Consider the following 15,967-nt stretch of genomic DNA (forward strand, 5'->3'; position numbering starts at 1 on the left):
GGACTGTAGTTACTTAGAAAGCAGGCTTTAGGGCATATGAGAATAAGGGGGAAAACAAATGTACAATTATGGTCTTCAAGTGGCATGAAGTATGTTACGAACAAAATTGTTTTTTAGTGCAGGTGTTCAATAAACTCATTTTAAAATCACAAAATAATATTAGCTACAATGCTATAAAATTTCTAAACAGAATAAAGCTGCATATTGAGTGTTTTAGAAAACAAAGATTTGTACTGTAAATATCATTATTCATTGTAAGTATTAAATGAAGCTACTTTCGCAACATGAAAGACATTTAAAACCAATAAAATTACATTTGTAATAATTTTTAAAATTATATATTGTAAACATTAATAAATTTGTGGACACAAATGCAAGTTATTTCTAAATCTTACAGAACAAAACCAATTGTTACCACATTATAAAGTTCAATTTTCCTGATCAATTTTTAAAAATTGTATTTGTTTCTGTCTGCTTGGCTTTGGGGGACATTATATCTATTTAATTACTAACTAGTTCCAGCGAACCACCTGCCAACTCGATACTGTTATTTCTCTAATTAAAACTGTGTAGTTAAGTTTGTGAGAAAATATAAGTGATCTAAAATTAAGGCCAAATTTGAAACTTCCACTTTGCCCAGATGCCCCAATCACTTTAAAGAGTCATACAAAATTCTAAAAATGAATAAGCATGGCCCTTGTTTTTCCTTAGTTACCTTATACTCTACGAGTTAAAGATCTACTAAAAAAAAAACAAAACAAAAAAAAACACTATTTTGTTTTGTTTTGTTTTGCTTTATTTCTAAAATATTATCTGATCTTCTCCATTTGCCTGTAGTCTAGCTGAAGGCAAACTTTCTCCAATAAAAAATCTCCTTGTACCCTACATATTTATTCCAATTAGTGGTAAGATTCTTTGATGAGTAGGAAAACAAATAGTTGGAGTCCTTTGGGCAAATTATAGATACAGCCAACTAGTATAGAAAGAAAATATGTTTAATGCTACACAGCTTACTTTAATTTGGTGAAATCTCATACCTGTGTGAAACTCTTCTTTGGTTGGATGAAAACTTGGGGACTGATAGTGAGGAACCGTTTTAAGATATACCTGTGTCTGCCTGGAAAGTTAAAAATCTCATAACATTTGTAATACATTTATTAATCTGCTTGGTTATCATTTTACAAAAAAAATCTTGAACACAATATTTAATATTTGCATGGTCCTGGTACTTTTTTTTTTTTAAAGTAACAGCTGCCTATTAAAACACAGGAGTATAAACATACTAACAGTTCCAGGGAAAAAAATGAAAAAAAAAACAAAAAACAAAAAAAACCAAACAGATAACATGATAATATGACTAAAGGAAGGAGGAAAATGTATACCTCATTTTAAGAAAAACCTTTAAGTTAGAAGAATTTTAAAGCTAAGAATCAAAGAGGATGAGTATACTTTATGCTTTAAGTTTTAAATTGTTAACTAAAACAGATACTTTAAAAACACTATACACATATAGGCAGGACCCATGTCTTAGCTTTCGCAAATGAACTCCGATGAACTCGTGGCTTCTTGAAGAATGTTAAGTAAGCTTTGTAATGATCTGGATCTAAAATAGATATTTCATAACAGAAATATTGGGGCCCACTATGTGAGGTGACCCACAAACCTCACTCGCAGACCTCACTTATTATGCTGGACCAAAGAGCACTTGTCCAATGTGGAAAGAATATTAAGCAGAGCTGTGTGAAATGTCCCAGACTTCTCTTTACTTATCCTGTGACTCTTGGGTACTTGAACCCTTGATTCCTAAGTGAGATATCTAATTTTTCTAAGTTGATTTTAATAACCTGAACCTCTAGCATAATTCATGCCTACCAAATCTTTATTACTCCTTCCCTCCCCTTTGAATATAAAGTTAACAAATGTCTATTGAATAAATTAATGTATTTTGCTTTATTTATGGGATAAAAGTATCATCAGTCATTTATCAATATTTTAAATTAATAAACACAGTAAGGCATATGTTTCAAAATATTTTTCAATTGTGTTTACATTTCTGCCAGCTCACATATTTTTAAAATGCTTAACATGTTCAAAGATTTCAGGACTCTTAATAAATTGATTTCTTTATTCAACTTCTAAGCCTTTAAAGGGTATTTATGGTAAGAATAAAATATTCAGTAACAAATACATGCTGTAATTCAGGAATCTGAAACCATAATCAAGTTCTACTATAGTCAGAGGTTAATTGAATCAAACAGTTCTCATGGTTCCAAAATGGGATTTCTCTTCTCTCTCTCAGACTTGATTACAGTACTACTTAAGATGACTTTTTGTAGGCTTCTGGAAGAACAGTGCACTACTATGGGCTAAGACAAAGGTAAATGCATCATTTTTCTGTGAGTGCCACAGATTTACGTTTTAAAACTGGCTATATTCCTTCCTTTATAGGCTATGCAGCAAAGCTTAAAGGCAAGTTAAAATTCTTCATTCTTCACAGTGATATTGCTAAAAATGCTGGAACGTCAAGAAAATATGTCAAAAGAGGTCCCTTTGCACCCAAGCACAATGCATACAGTTCATTTGCCCCGGGCACTGCAAGGAGTACTTGAGGCACATGAACAAAGCAAAGTGATAGCTTGGAAAAGTAACTAAAGCAAGCAGAAAAATGTGGATAATATTTTATTAAACTAATATAAAGTCATAAATATCGCAGCAACTCAGGACTGGTAGGAACTTTCAAGCCAAACTTATCCAATCTACCCTCAACGTTTAAATCTCTTTTGCAGCACCGTTCTCAGTGGCTATCCAGAACATATTCAGAAATCATTTGTGATGATGCATTTATTTCATTCGTATTAATTCCTTATCTCGTTGAACAATTTTATTAGAAATTCTTCCTTTTTAATGAACTCATATACATTCCTCAATCCTCCACTAATGAAAGTGTGATTTTTACAATAAGATTTCTGAAATTGTTCTCCAAGCTCCAACACTGGTTCTTCTGCTTTCTAGCTAAGCATTATTGAACAAGTTATCAATAAGTAAAACATGAAACTAATAGTATTTACCTCTTAGAGACCTTATTTATCTTCTCTTTAAATGGAGATAATAATACCTTCTTTGTAGGACCGTAGGGAAGAATGGATAAACTTGACAGAGTATCTGTTACAAGTTAGTATAGTACTCAATATGACACCTATTTTTATTATCAAATTACTTCACTATATTATCTTCATTTTTCTAACTTCATTCTAGTTTGTCCATCTAAGGAGTGTGCTGAGCATTGGACATAAAGCTTCATTTATTGACAGACCACATCAGTGCAAAATAAAACAAAATTATATCACTCTCTTTATATGAAATATAAAAATTATATTAACATCCACAAATTTATGTTTGTTGTTGGGGTTATTTATGCCATTATCACATTTCTTGCTGAATACTGTTTTTAAGACTTTAAATTTTGATTTTATGAGTCATTTTTCCACCCTCTGATGAAATCTCACACATCTTCCAAAATACCTATTATGACCCAGGAAATTTTGTGACACGTATGCCTGGAAACAAGAACTAAAAATAGAGCTGATATCCAATCTACCAGAATTTCAGAGGGTCACAGGGATGTCCATTAATTACAAACAAAATATTATTCATTTATACTTGGACTATCTGAACAGAAATAGAAATATCCTTTCTCCCTGCCTCAACATCCTTTGGTTTAGAAGTACAAAATAATTGTCAACCAGAATACGATGTCTCTATTATATTTTTGCAATGTTTTTTGAAAAGAAAAACTGTTCACTGTTACTCATTCTAACTTATATAATCTCCCTTTATTAGAGGTATCTCTATTTCTATATGAGTTTGAAGATTGAAACAGATGAACATCATTAGATCCAATGGGGAGACTTGTACTGATGGTACCATAGGAAGTGTTTCCCACTCAAGTAAAGATAGATGAGCACTATGAGCAGTAGTCAGGCTTGGGATTGTAGCCATTTTATTGCCATTGTGTCTCATTGGTAGGGAGAATTTGCCTAGCAAATCATTACCTGATGAAAGGCTATTAGAAGCTGGGAATTAACATCAAACTTCTTATCAAACTGACAGAGAAAAGGCCAAAGAAAAGTTATTACATTACTCTGTGCTTATTCGAGGGTGAATAAAGATGAAAAAGTGGTTAAGTGGCCCACATTAAGAAACAAACACAACTTTCAGAACAAGGAAAAAAGAAGGCTCCATGAAAGATGAATTTCTGAAGATGACTTATAGGAACTCGAAGAAAATTTAGAAAATTATTTTGCATTGTCAGTAGGATGAGGAAAGCATGGCATCTTTGAAATAGGAGCAAAAATCCATTAGGAGATATAATATTAAGAAGAAAATACCAATAAGATAATATTTTTAAAAGAGAGAGATAAATATAAAATAATTTGAAAAAATTAAAAACAACAATAACATTTTAAAAACACAACAAAGATTTACAGGTGACTCCCCAAAGAATTAAATCACTACAGCTTTGCATATGAAAAACATCCATGGATTGCTTTGCTCTGATCTACTTATTTGATAATTTTGACAGCCTGTCAAGAAAAAGACTAGGTTATTCTCAGATCTCTTGTTCAGACCTAAATATCTAAATGAAAACTTTGCTGTCGGTTGTTAACAAAATTTCAAAAATATGTTAAACTATCAGCTTATTCTTAATACTCATTATCATTAAAATACAAACATTTTAATTATCTCAAAATATTGAAAACATCAGTGTATTACTGGTTGACCAAATATTATAGAAGGATAAGCATGTGAAATAAAACTATAATTAGCCCACAAAATATGACTCTTAAGATTTCAATACAGTGGAAAATTATGATGAAAAGGCATTTCAAAACGTTCAGAGTAAACCTACAAAACCATAGAAATGTTTAACTTGTTGCCACTGTGAACATATTCTGGAAAACACTTTTTTAAAAAAAGCCAAAGGGTTTGGTTTTAAATTGACCCAAGAATGGCAACATACAAGAATGAGATCCAGCAGAAAATCAGTGAGGGAGTTAGAGCCTTAAAGCAAGGAAGCATGTAAAATCAGTTTAGTCAAAGACATTTAATTGTTGTAAGCTGTCTTGTCAAGGGACTCACAAAAAAATATTAGAAATCAACAAATACCACAGGCTATATTCTCATTAAAGAATGTAAAACATAAAGTGTCCACCTTGTGCATTAATTACTATTATTTTATTTTATTATACATATTATAAACATTAAATAATACATAGAAATTATCATAACTTGAAAACAAAGTTTTAATGATAAAATTGTGACCTTATTTTTGATTACTATATTTTAACACAATCTTCAAATAACTCTCATTAAGTATATACATGATAGCAGTAATTGTGTTTCCATAAGACTAAAGAATAGGAAACTAATTCTACTTTTTTAGTTTTACAATGTTGATTGTTGCCCAAACTTAATGTTTTCCTGATGAATTGCAAGAGAATATCTAAATTTGTTGATGCCTGGGTAACCTACAAAGATCTACAGTGTTATCTCTGCCTGTTGAGTTATAAAAATTAATGTATTTCTTAATTAATAAAATGTATATGAATGAATGAATGGAACATAAATGAATGATAAATTTCTCACTAAGAGTTAAAGAAATAGATAAAGAGAAAAAAGGGGAGGAATCATATTATTCTAGAAATAAAAGTTTAAATCAACTAACAATTAATATAGCTAGGTAGGTTCCTGAGTAGATTTACCTGCCTTTAGACTAAACAAATATGAAAGTCCTGAGGCAAAATGCAAGTGATATCTCTTTGGACTAGTTTTCAGCTGTTTAAAATGGTTCAATTAAAAAGAAAAAAAAGATAAAATATTCACAGCTAATCCTGCTGTAGCATCATCTCTAGGAAAAATGAAGAGCTGCGGCACTCCATGAATTCTAACATTCAAAATCATTCTATTCAACTTAATCTTGAATCCACAGATGTGGTTTGGATTGGACAGTAATACACCTGACCTATGTTGCCTCTAACTTCAGGAAAAGTAGACTGTCTATCCAAATTTCACTTGGTCATTTAAATGAAGTCCTTTGGTCCTGCTTTTCATATGTCTTTACAAGGGAAGAATAGGATTCGATCTATTGACTTTTGATTATATCAAGCCAACAATCCTTAATCAGGGGTGATTTTGCCATATCCTTTCCTCCTGGTAATATTTGGCAATGTATTCAGAAATTTTAGCTTATCACAGCTTGGAGAAGGGGGTGCTACTGACATGAAAAGGCAAAGGCCATGGATGCTGTTAAACATCCTACAATACACAGGACAGCCCCTCACCCAAACAAAGGTTATCCAGCTCAAAATGTCAACAGTACTGAAGTTAAATAAATATATATATATTTATTAAAAAATATATATATTTATATTAAAAAGAATAAATAAAATGTAAATGGTGGATGGAAGAGGTAGGGGTGGAGACAGAAGATAGAACATTATTTTTTGTGGCAGACACACAATTGATCATCTGATTTCTTTCCCTTCCATCTTTTCTCACTTGCCTTTATACAATTACTTTAGTCATAATTGGAGCCATAAAAAGTCTAAGAAAAATAAAACAAGACAGCAAAGAATAATATTCTTTAAATTCACACAGCTGTTGGACTCCAGGCTATGATTTGGTAAATTTTGATCATATAATATTTGATTTTATAAAGATTGAAAATTAATAGTATTTTTAAATTTAAACAGTTACCTACATAGATGAACACATCTAACTTTTCTTTAGAAGGTCTTATTTTATTTAAACTTTTTCAAGTTAAGTATTATGCAAAAAGTATGTCACTGAATACAAAGAAAGAATAAAAGCTGAAAAGCAATGTTATCTAAAAAAAAACTAGGTTAAAACACAGTTAAGACAAGGGTGAGGAAAATATAGAAACACTCAGAGCAAAATGGTCCAGTCCAGGAACTTGTTGTTGATCAAAATCTACATAATAGAGATGGAGCCAGGAAACCTTTCATAAAGTAACTCAACCTGCATTGTGATTTAGAAACGGGTAATTCATGAGATTAAGGTGCCCTTTATATATCACCAGGAAGCAGTCAACCTAAAATGTAATCAATGTAAGATAAGCTATAAATTTAGAAAAGTTATGAAAGTGTATTGAAAAAGAATGAATGAGGCTGTAAAGATGAGTTCAAATGAACAATGGTCAGCAAGGAGCCTGCCCAGAGATGTGTTGGGGGAAAGGATATGTCAGTGTGTCTCCCTCACTGTGCAGATGTATCTCCTACCTCTCTGTGGAGTAGGGTAATCAATTCAGCCAGCAGATCCTTTACAAACTTTCTCCAAGCATTTACTAAAAAGAGAGGAAATAGCTATTTTTGTGCAATCCAGCCTGCACTGCACCTCTTTGTCTGGCTTGAAGCTTCCTACTAAAGAATCTGTGTGTGTGTGTGTTTTATCTAAAATTGCCTGCTTGTATTTTGCATTCCTGTGCATATTCTATATCATAATTGTGTTTGTTTTAATATAAATATGTTTAAATGTCTTAACAATTCCAGATAAAAATAAGTATAATCTTGTAGTAAAATTGTCACTGTAAGGCAATGCACCATGTTTATCTCATGGTTTTGCCACATCCTGACACATACTTCAAAGGATTCTGGTTTGGAAATCATACTTTAGACTGCCTGCTAGAGTAAAAATAGATATTCTCCTAGTGCTACATACACTGAGTAGGTTTCTCAATATTAATTAAGTTTTTCAATTGCCTCAATTCTTGGAACAGGATCCCCTGAACACTGGACACCAATGTTTTATTATTATAGCAGGCTGATTACCAATACAAATCAGTAAATTAGTATTTTCATTTACAAACCAATCTGAGAATATTTGTTTATATGAGTTGCACATTTGTCTTTATTAATTATAACCATTTCAGTCTTTCAAGGCTCTGAAGTTCCAGATGCTATACCCCACAGTTCTGATTTAAGAACGCCATCTCCTGCAGTTCATCTTAACAGGTTACTAGCTTGCATACATCTTTGTGGGTTTCAACTTCATATGGAAAAGGAAATGCAGTGAAAGAGATGAGAAGAAACGAAGGGAGTTAATGCATTTTTCTCCTCTTTATAATTTCCATAAAGTTATGAAGTAAGCCAATACTTACTTCATAACTTTACATTCTAATCTACTTCATTTCCTTCCTCATCCAAACAAAATTGTATTCATCTAGTCTCGGCACCTCATGCTAAATGTGGGAGAATATAGTCTAGAACCAAAAGATGTTAATAAAACATCAATCCTTTGTGTGAAAACCAAAAGAATACACAAAACAATGTGTAATTAGGGGTTTGCATCATGACTTCCAAGCCATAAGGTCACATTAAGTAAAGATCTAGGGGTAGTGTCTCAAATCCATGGACTCTGTCTGCTCTCCCTCTCTCTCTCTCTTACATTTCTCTCAGGTGCAATACTTCTATTGCTAAAGAATTCCAGAACCAAGGCTGATTGTTTTATTTTAAATCAAGTAACTCAGTAGAAAGGTAGTTAAGGAAAGCTTTTTCCCTGGCTAGAAGATGAATGGGGAAACTTTCAGGGTTATGATTTGCTGGCATCGCATCTTGAACCTCCCAGTAACACACAGGCTGCTTACTTCACTGCCATTGGATACCTCACACCTGCCTGGAACTAAATGTTAGCATCTCTGGTGACTTAACAGCACTCTATTTATTATAAGATTAAAAACCAGAATGGTGGTTTAAACAGAGTATGATTTGGAATCTACTCTAATAGAACACAGTACTCACTATACAGGTATCACTGGCTTTATAGATCAATCAGAATTGAAGCATAATATTCCTTGTTAGGAGTTTACCACCTCTCAATTATAAATTAACATTATTCAATACAACATAAACTCTTCCATTTACTTCACCAGTTTGACTTCAGATTTATAATTACATTGTAGCCTTATTTGATCAGTATAATAGCAAAATAGTATAATACTTGATTACTTATATATAACTTAAAGTGTGACTACACAAAAAAGGAAAGATATGGATCTATAATGCATGCTTTATATAAGTTTATCAAATCATAGCAAGGCAAAAGATAATTTAAGGCCATCATTTGTCTGCACAACTGATAAGCATTTGATTCTTACGCTCTGCAAGCAGATCATCCCCTGATAACTCACCAATAGCTAACCACATGGCTGTTTATCCCAGAAAGTCTTGCTTTCAAGTTTGCTGATTATTTGTAGATATTTTTCTTAATTACTTACATCTAGGAGACATTGAACAAACTGTTAATAGCATATACTTTAATCACTTTGCTTTGTTTTCACTTCAATGATTTTTTATTTCCTTAGCATAAAATCTATAAAACTCTCTTGACATACAAATACTTAATCAACTTTCAAGGGGGAAAGTGTGAGGAAGAAGAGACCACGCTGCATATTCTCACCACTGAGGAGACCATGAGCAAAGGTTTCTTAGGATCCCCCAGAACTGCTGAGTCAGGTCTTTAAAATGGATCATTCTACAACTATGCAAGAGCCGCAAACAGGAGTGCCTTATTTCTTATTAATTTAAAGTGAATTCCAAAGACACAGGGCACATATATATCATGTATTAATTAATTAGAATATTAAAGTTAAAAAATAGTCCAAAGTAAGTTTTGATATCTCACCTTTGCTGGTCTCCATGAGAACATGATATCATTTATTTCTCCCTTTTAATGTGTGCTTCTCCCTGTCTCTTCCCCTCCTTCTCTCTATACATATATGTATTTATGTCTGAATTTTCTTATATGATCACATTTTTCTTAAGAGCTTTTTAAAACAGTGCAGGTGATCTAGTGAAAGGATTCCTCTTTATGTTCTAAAATATTAATAAAGTCAAATAATTATACTACATAATGGAAAATAAAATTTAATCTAACTATATCTAAACTTCAGAAAATAAGACATCACCTGAAAATTGAAATAACATTGTTAGTTTTCCATAGCCATTTTAAAATAAATTTAGAATTTACACTGCTACTTAAAGATAATACTTTTTTGAATAAAGTTTTATCCTAATAAAATTTTAGTTAAATATAACCAACATCTATAGGTTTCTGAAATAAAATTAGAAATATAATTATCTAATGTTTTCAGTTCAGTTTGATGTCCTGAGCATTGCCACGGGCTTCTGAATTTTATAACATAGAACAAAATAAAACAAAATAAATTAATATTCTTTAATTATTAACAAGGCACTTCACAATGAGTAGTCATACTGAACATTAATTAGCAGTTTTCTTACATGCTAATTTTCTGATGGTTCTTTAATTTTGGTAATTTAGGTACTGGACAAATAAGTTACTATGACACCAATTTGAAAGAGGTATGCAAACTGTTGGTTGGTTTTTATATTAACTAGTTTTTTAAAAGTGGGGGAATGCCTTCATTAGCTACAATTGGGAGGCGGAGAACATTAAGGTTAATTGAAAGATTTTTCTTTAATAAATGGAAGAAATGTCAGCTTGGTTCAAACTGTCATCTTTTAAAAATTTGCACTTCTGTATATCATTTTTGGAACCTCCTAAATTGTCTTTTGAAAAATATTCTGGCTGGCATACAGCATCTTTTATTTTTATGTTATCTCACGTGATTTTTTTCTTAAGAGGTACTTCAGGATATTTTTCATAAAATGTGTTCAGTTTAGAGCCTCAGGTTTATTGTATTTTTTACACTAATGCAGCATTATGTTGCTCTCCTTATAAGAACAAAAATATCTCAAAAGAGTAAAGCTTCCCAAGGTCATTGGCCTGTGTCTTTCCGACTCCTCAACCAGGTATTCATTTTTCTTAGTTTCTTGTCAGTGCGCCGTGATATCCTTCACATCTGTCTGTGTCTTTGCTTTTATTAGCAGAAAATACAGCTATAGCTTTAGTGTCATGTGTACTATAAAGACAGGATTTTCAAGAGATTTGACAACTCTCATATTTCCCGAAGTATTCTCAATGTAACACAGAAACAGTTTATTACTGTTAAGTAGTGACTGTCTTTCCAGCTTGAATAATGAAGTTCTCCAGGTCAATATTTTATACAATGATACATTTAAGGAAGCATTCCTCTTCAGCTTGGCACTAAAACAATGGCTGTCATAACACAGATCTATGTATTATCAATCTCACATGCCACCATAATCAATCCAATTCATAGGGCAGGGAAAGTATGTTATTGAGTTAAACCAAGAATTTTCTTCTACCAAAATGTTTATAAAGGAACATAATAAAATTATTTACAGAGATGAAATCGTACTCTACAACGTGTAATAAATTTAACCTTCTGTGAAGAGTGTTCACAGCTGCGGGTGATTTACCTATGTTACCAGAAAAGGCACAGTTCTATCGAGAATGAAAGCCCCAAGCCTGAGCTTCACAAAGCCACTCAGAGTAGTGAGACAGGAGAGAGACAGACAGACATGCATTAGAAACTTGCTCTTGAATGCAATGACTTCAACACAAAAAAACCAAAACACAGCACAAAGTGTGCTTTATAGAATCATTAAAAATCAAAACCTCGCCCGTCTTTTGCTTGAATACTTCATGACAAGAGACCATTTCTAAGGAATAAATGTTTCCTTGCTGGTCAGATAACAGTGGGTTTTAACATGGAATAAATTCACAAACTTTTCTCAAGAAAGAATTTAGGCCATTTCAGTCTAAAGAAGCCAAAGCGTACATCTGCATCGATCGTCTTGGCAGCCAAAAGCAAGCCCCTTTGAAGCTTTACGTTTGTACCAACACCTGTTAAGACTCTGCCTGCCCTCAATTCCATTTTGTATCTGGCAGTATTGCAAGTGTACTCAATTGAAGATGATTCCACAGAATAAAGAAAATGTACCTTGGCTCGGGATGTGCATTTATTTTTTCTTTCTCACATTTTTCTTCTTCCCACATACTCTTGTTGCTATGAGTGAGAAAAAACTCACTGGGTAAGGTTTCTTCGCTATATGAATTGGTTGGTAAATTCACTTCAATGAAAAAAAAACATTTTGGTTTAGGTTTTGACCTGCATTTTCCAATGCAGCTTTATGAATGATCAAGCTGACTTCTGTATATCTTTATCATTTGATTGATAACTGGTAGAAGAAAAGGTTGGACTGGCACCCCAGGATAGAGCACAATGATGTTCTTTATTTCTCATCATTCTCTTTACTTCTCTTATGTGGTAGACTGCATTGTACCAAGATGGGTGCACCTATATATATATTCTCTCCCACATATTTTTTCAAATGTGACAATAGTAACATATCTTCATCAAGCGATGGAGTTCATGTTTTTTCCCCTTGAACTTGTATGAATCTTTGTAACTGGCTTAAGTAGAATTTGGTAGAAGTAACTCTCCATAACATTTATGGCTAGATTATAAAAGGTGATATGGTTCTCTTTCTCTTAATTCTGGCCTTTGCAACAACACCATCATGATGTGAGGACAACCACAGCACATGAAAAAAATATATTTTGAGTTCTAGGCAACAATTATAGCTAAGGTCTCAGCTGACAGCCATCATCAACTACAAGATATATAAGTGATATGTCTTCAGATTATTCCAACTTTTCCAGCTGAAGCCAAAAACGTTCTGAAAGAAACAAGCTATCTTTATTATGACCTATACATATTTCTGACCCACAGAAACCATGAGAGGTAAAACATCAAGAAAGTATTGTGTTTTAAACCACTGAAAGTTAGGGCAATATGTTATGTAGCAATAGATAACTAATGTAGAACATCACCTCTTTTAATCTCTTTTCTCAAAGTCATTCAGGTATTTATCAGAGACTACAAAATTGTACCTGCTGAAGTGTTACACCAGTCTCTATAGTCTACACTTTTTTTCTCAACCTCAGAACTTTGCTCCTTGACAAAACCATTCTCAGGAGTGAGCATCTCAATGTCAAAGGAAAATGCCTCTCATTCCTGAATTTTCCCGTTGCAATGTCTGTGGGAACTGTAATGAAGTAATGATGTACTTCAAGATATACTAGTTTGAGACCTGAGAAAAGAATGATATGCTGCAGATGCTCCCAGAACAGTCATGTCTATGAAAATGCCATGGGCCAATTGATCTTGCCCAGAGCATGATATGTAACTCACCAGGGCAAAAGCCAGGGGAATTTAGAGGCTTGATGAGGACCTCTTACTTTTCCACCTGCTTTGGGATCTAGAAGCCTGAATCCAGTTGTCCCCACACACCATCAAATCCACATACTATTCAAATAAATATCCAAAGGTGGTTCTTTGTCTCAGAAATTTCTATAGAAACTAAATAACTCAAGTTAGAAGATGAGAAGAATATTGCTGTATTGTTAACGTTAACATAATTGTATGCAAGAATTACAGGTAGTACAAAGCGATGGTTTCTTATTCTTTAGGCAGGAAAGTATTTCTTCAAACAGAATCTTACAGTGGAGATTCCCACAAATAAAACAGATGAATGGTTTAGCTCTAAAGAGGCAATTAGGGATCCAGAGGTCTCAAGGAATTGCCCCAGAAACCCTGCTAAGATCCCAAGGAGGCTTGAAAACCAATGTTATTAGTCCTCTTTGATACAAAACTAATAAAAAATATGTTAGTTTAGTACAACTGGGTATGAATATTGTCTGTCAGACCTTGGGGGTATTTCTCCTATGTTCTTCAAATTCTCCCCCTTTTTTGTGGTTTTCACAGAGGCGTAAGATGAGGAACTCACATGGTAATACTAAGGACCTTATTATTTTCATAGAACTCTGTTTATTTCTGTAATTTAATTGCTCAAACTAAAACATATAAAATCAGAATTATCTGCATAGCTGAGAAAGCATTGATGTTCCTTTAGTATGCTCTGCAAACTGCCTGCTTGTCTTTATTACCGGGAAAAGTATTCTATCTCATGTATGTCCACCCTCATTTCCTTGTCTCAACTATCCAATAATTTTTCCCAAATTCTATAAGTTTCATCTCATCATATTTACCATCTTCTCCTTACTCTTACAAAACTGCCATAAACTAGTCATTCATTACATCAGACCCAGTCTTTTGTATCCTAACTGGTTCTGCTTCCAGTACCTTACCCTTTCTACTTCTTAAACACAATGTCAAAATAATTTCCCAAAATCATTATGACCACTTGCTCTTCAGATGTTTTTGCTTGCCCTTAACCCCATTGTGTTTGTTTTGTTTACTTGATTGGCAAAGCTTTTTAATTTTCTCAAGTTCTGTCTCTAATCCCTAAGGGTGTTATCATTGTGAGCCCCACCAACCTTATATACCAGCCAAAACCAGTATCACCTATTCCCCCAAAATACTTTGAAGAAGCTTAGAGAAATGAATTATTTAACAGAAAGACTACATCAATGAAGAATGCAAAGAAATATAAGAATTATAATTTAAAATTATTAATTATATCAACAATATGTTGTATCAATTCCAGTGAATATACCCTGAGATTCCCAAAACTCAAAATCAAAACAGAAATACTATCAATATTGATATTGATAGCATCCACATGATAAAAGTAGATCTGTGCTAACGGGGTTCTATCTACCCATTTCATGTTTCACTGCTGGAGAAGTGGCATTTATAATAAAGGTAGTATGAGTACCTGCAGCACATACTACTTATTATATACCCAACTGTGTGTTTATGTTATTTAATAATCACATCAACCTAGGGGATGGGCACCATTTTATTATCATCATTTAATAGATAAGTGGATTGATGCAGAGAAAATTTTAATTAACCTGCCCCAAAGCTGACAACTGGTTAATGGTTCTGGGATATCAAACTAGGCAGTCTGGCTTCAGAGCCAAAATTCTTAACTATTACTCCAAACCACATTAATAGGCTCTCATAGATATGTATTGAAATAATGGACAAGTAAACCATACATCCCTTTCCTTCCTGCTCTCCCACATAGAATGCGCTAAATGGGATGCTAAATGTGATGATATGTGTCTACGTTACCCTCTTCGTTTGTCATCGATTCCTTTTGTTTCCTCTTCTTTCTCCTTTGCTGTGACTCCTGTGTCTGCCTCTGAGCATTTTTGCTAAATCTGGTGAACTATTGCAAACAGCTAAGGTGGGTTTGTGCTGTCCTAACTAACCCACACCAAACCCATTCTCTATTGTGCTACTGCCCTCAATTCCAGCAGTGCCCAGAGCTCTGATAAGAGGGCCTCATAGGCGGGTGTTGAACAATGAGAACACATGGCCACAGGGAGGGGAGCATCACACTGGCATCTGTTGTGGGGGACTAGGGGAGGGACAGCAAGGGGTGGGGAGGTTGGGGAAGGATAACATGGGGAAAAATGCCAGTTATAGGTGATAGGGGATGGAGGCAGCAAACCACCTTGCCATGTAAGTACCTATGCAACAACCCTGCATGATCTGCACATATACCCCAGAACCTAAATTACAAAAATAGAAGAAAATCTAAATAAAATAAAAATTAAAAACTAAATAATAAAAAAGAGGGCCTCATACAGACTTCCTCAGCCAAACCCCAAAATTCATTCCTTGTCCTACCTTAGCCTCTCTTGCTCCATCTTTTCACAGAGCCTTTCAGCTATGGAGAGTTTCTATGTCCCTCTGACTACAAGCGACTTCACTTGGGCCTTCAGACATTCATAGATCTGGGGAGATCTGGGAATGTGGGAGGTGAGTTTTTGCCCTTGACCCTCAATAGCCATCCCAGAATCTCTTTAAGAATAAAAAAGTTTTCAAATAAGTATGAACATTCTTATGTCTTCAGTTTGATGATCATGTTAAAAAGAAGGCCACAGGCCGGGCGCAGTGGCTCAAGCCTGCAATCCCAGCACTTTGGGAGGCCGAGGCGGGTGGATCACGAGGTCAAGAGATCGAGACCATCCTGGTCAACATGGTGAAACCCCATCTCTACGAAAAATACAAAAAATTAGCTGGGCATGG

The sequence above is a fragment of the Cebus imitator genome, unplaced genomic scaffold, assembly GCF_001604975.1.
Source record: "Cebus imitator isolate Cc_AM_T3 unplaced genomic scaffold, Cebus_imitator-1.0 Scaffold88, whole genome shotgun sequence".
Taxonomy (NCBI): domain Eukaryota; kingdom Metazoa; phylum Chordata; class Mammalia; order Primates; family Cebidae; genus Cebus; species Cebus imitator.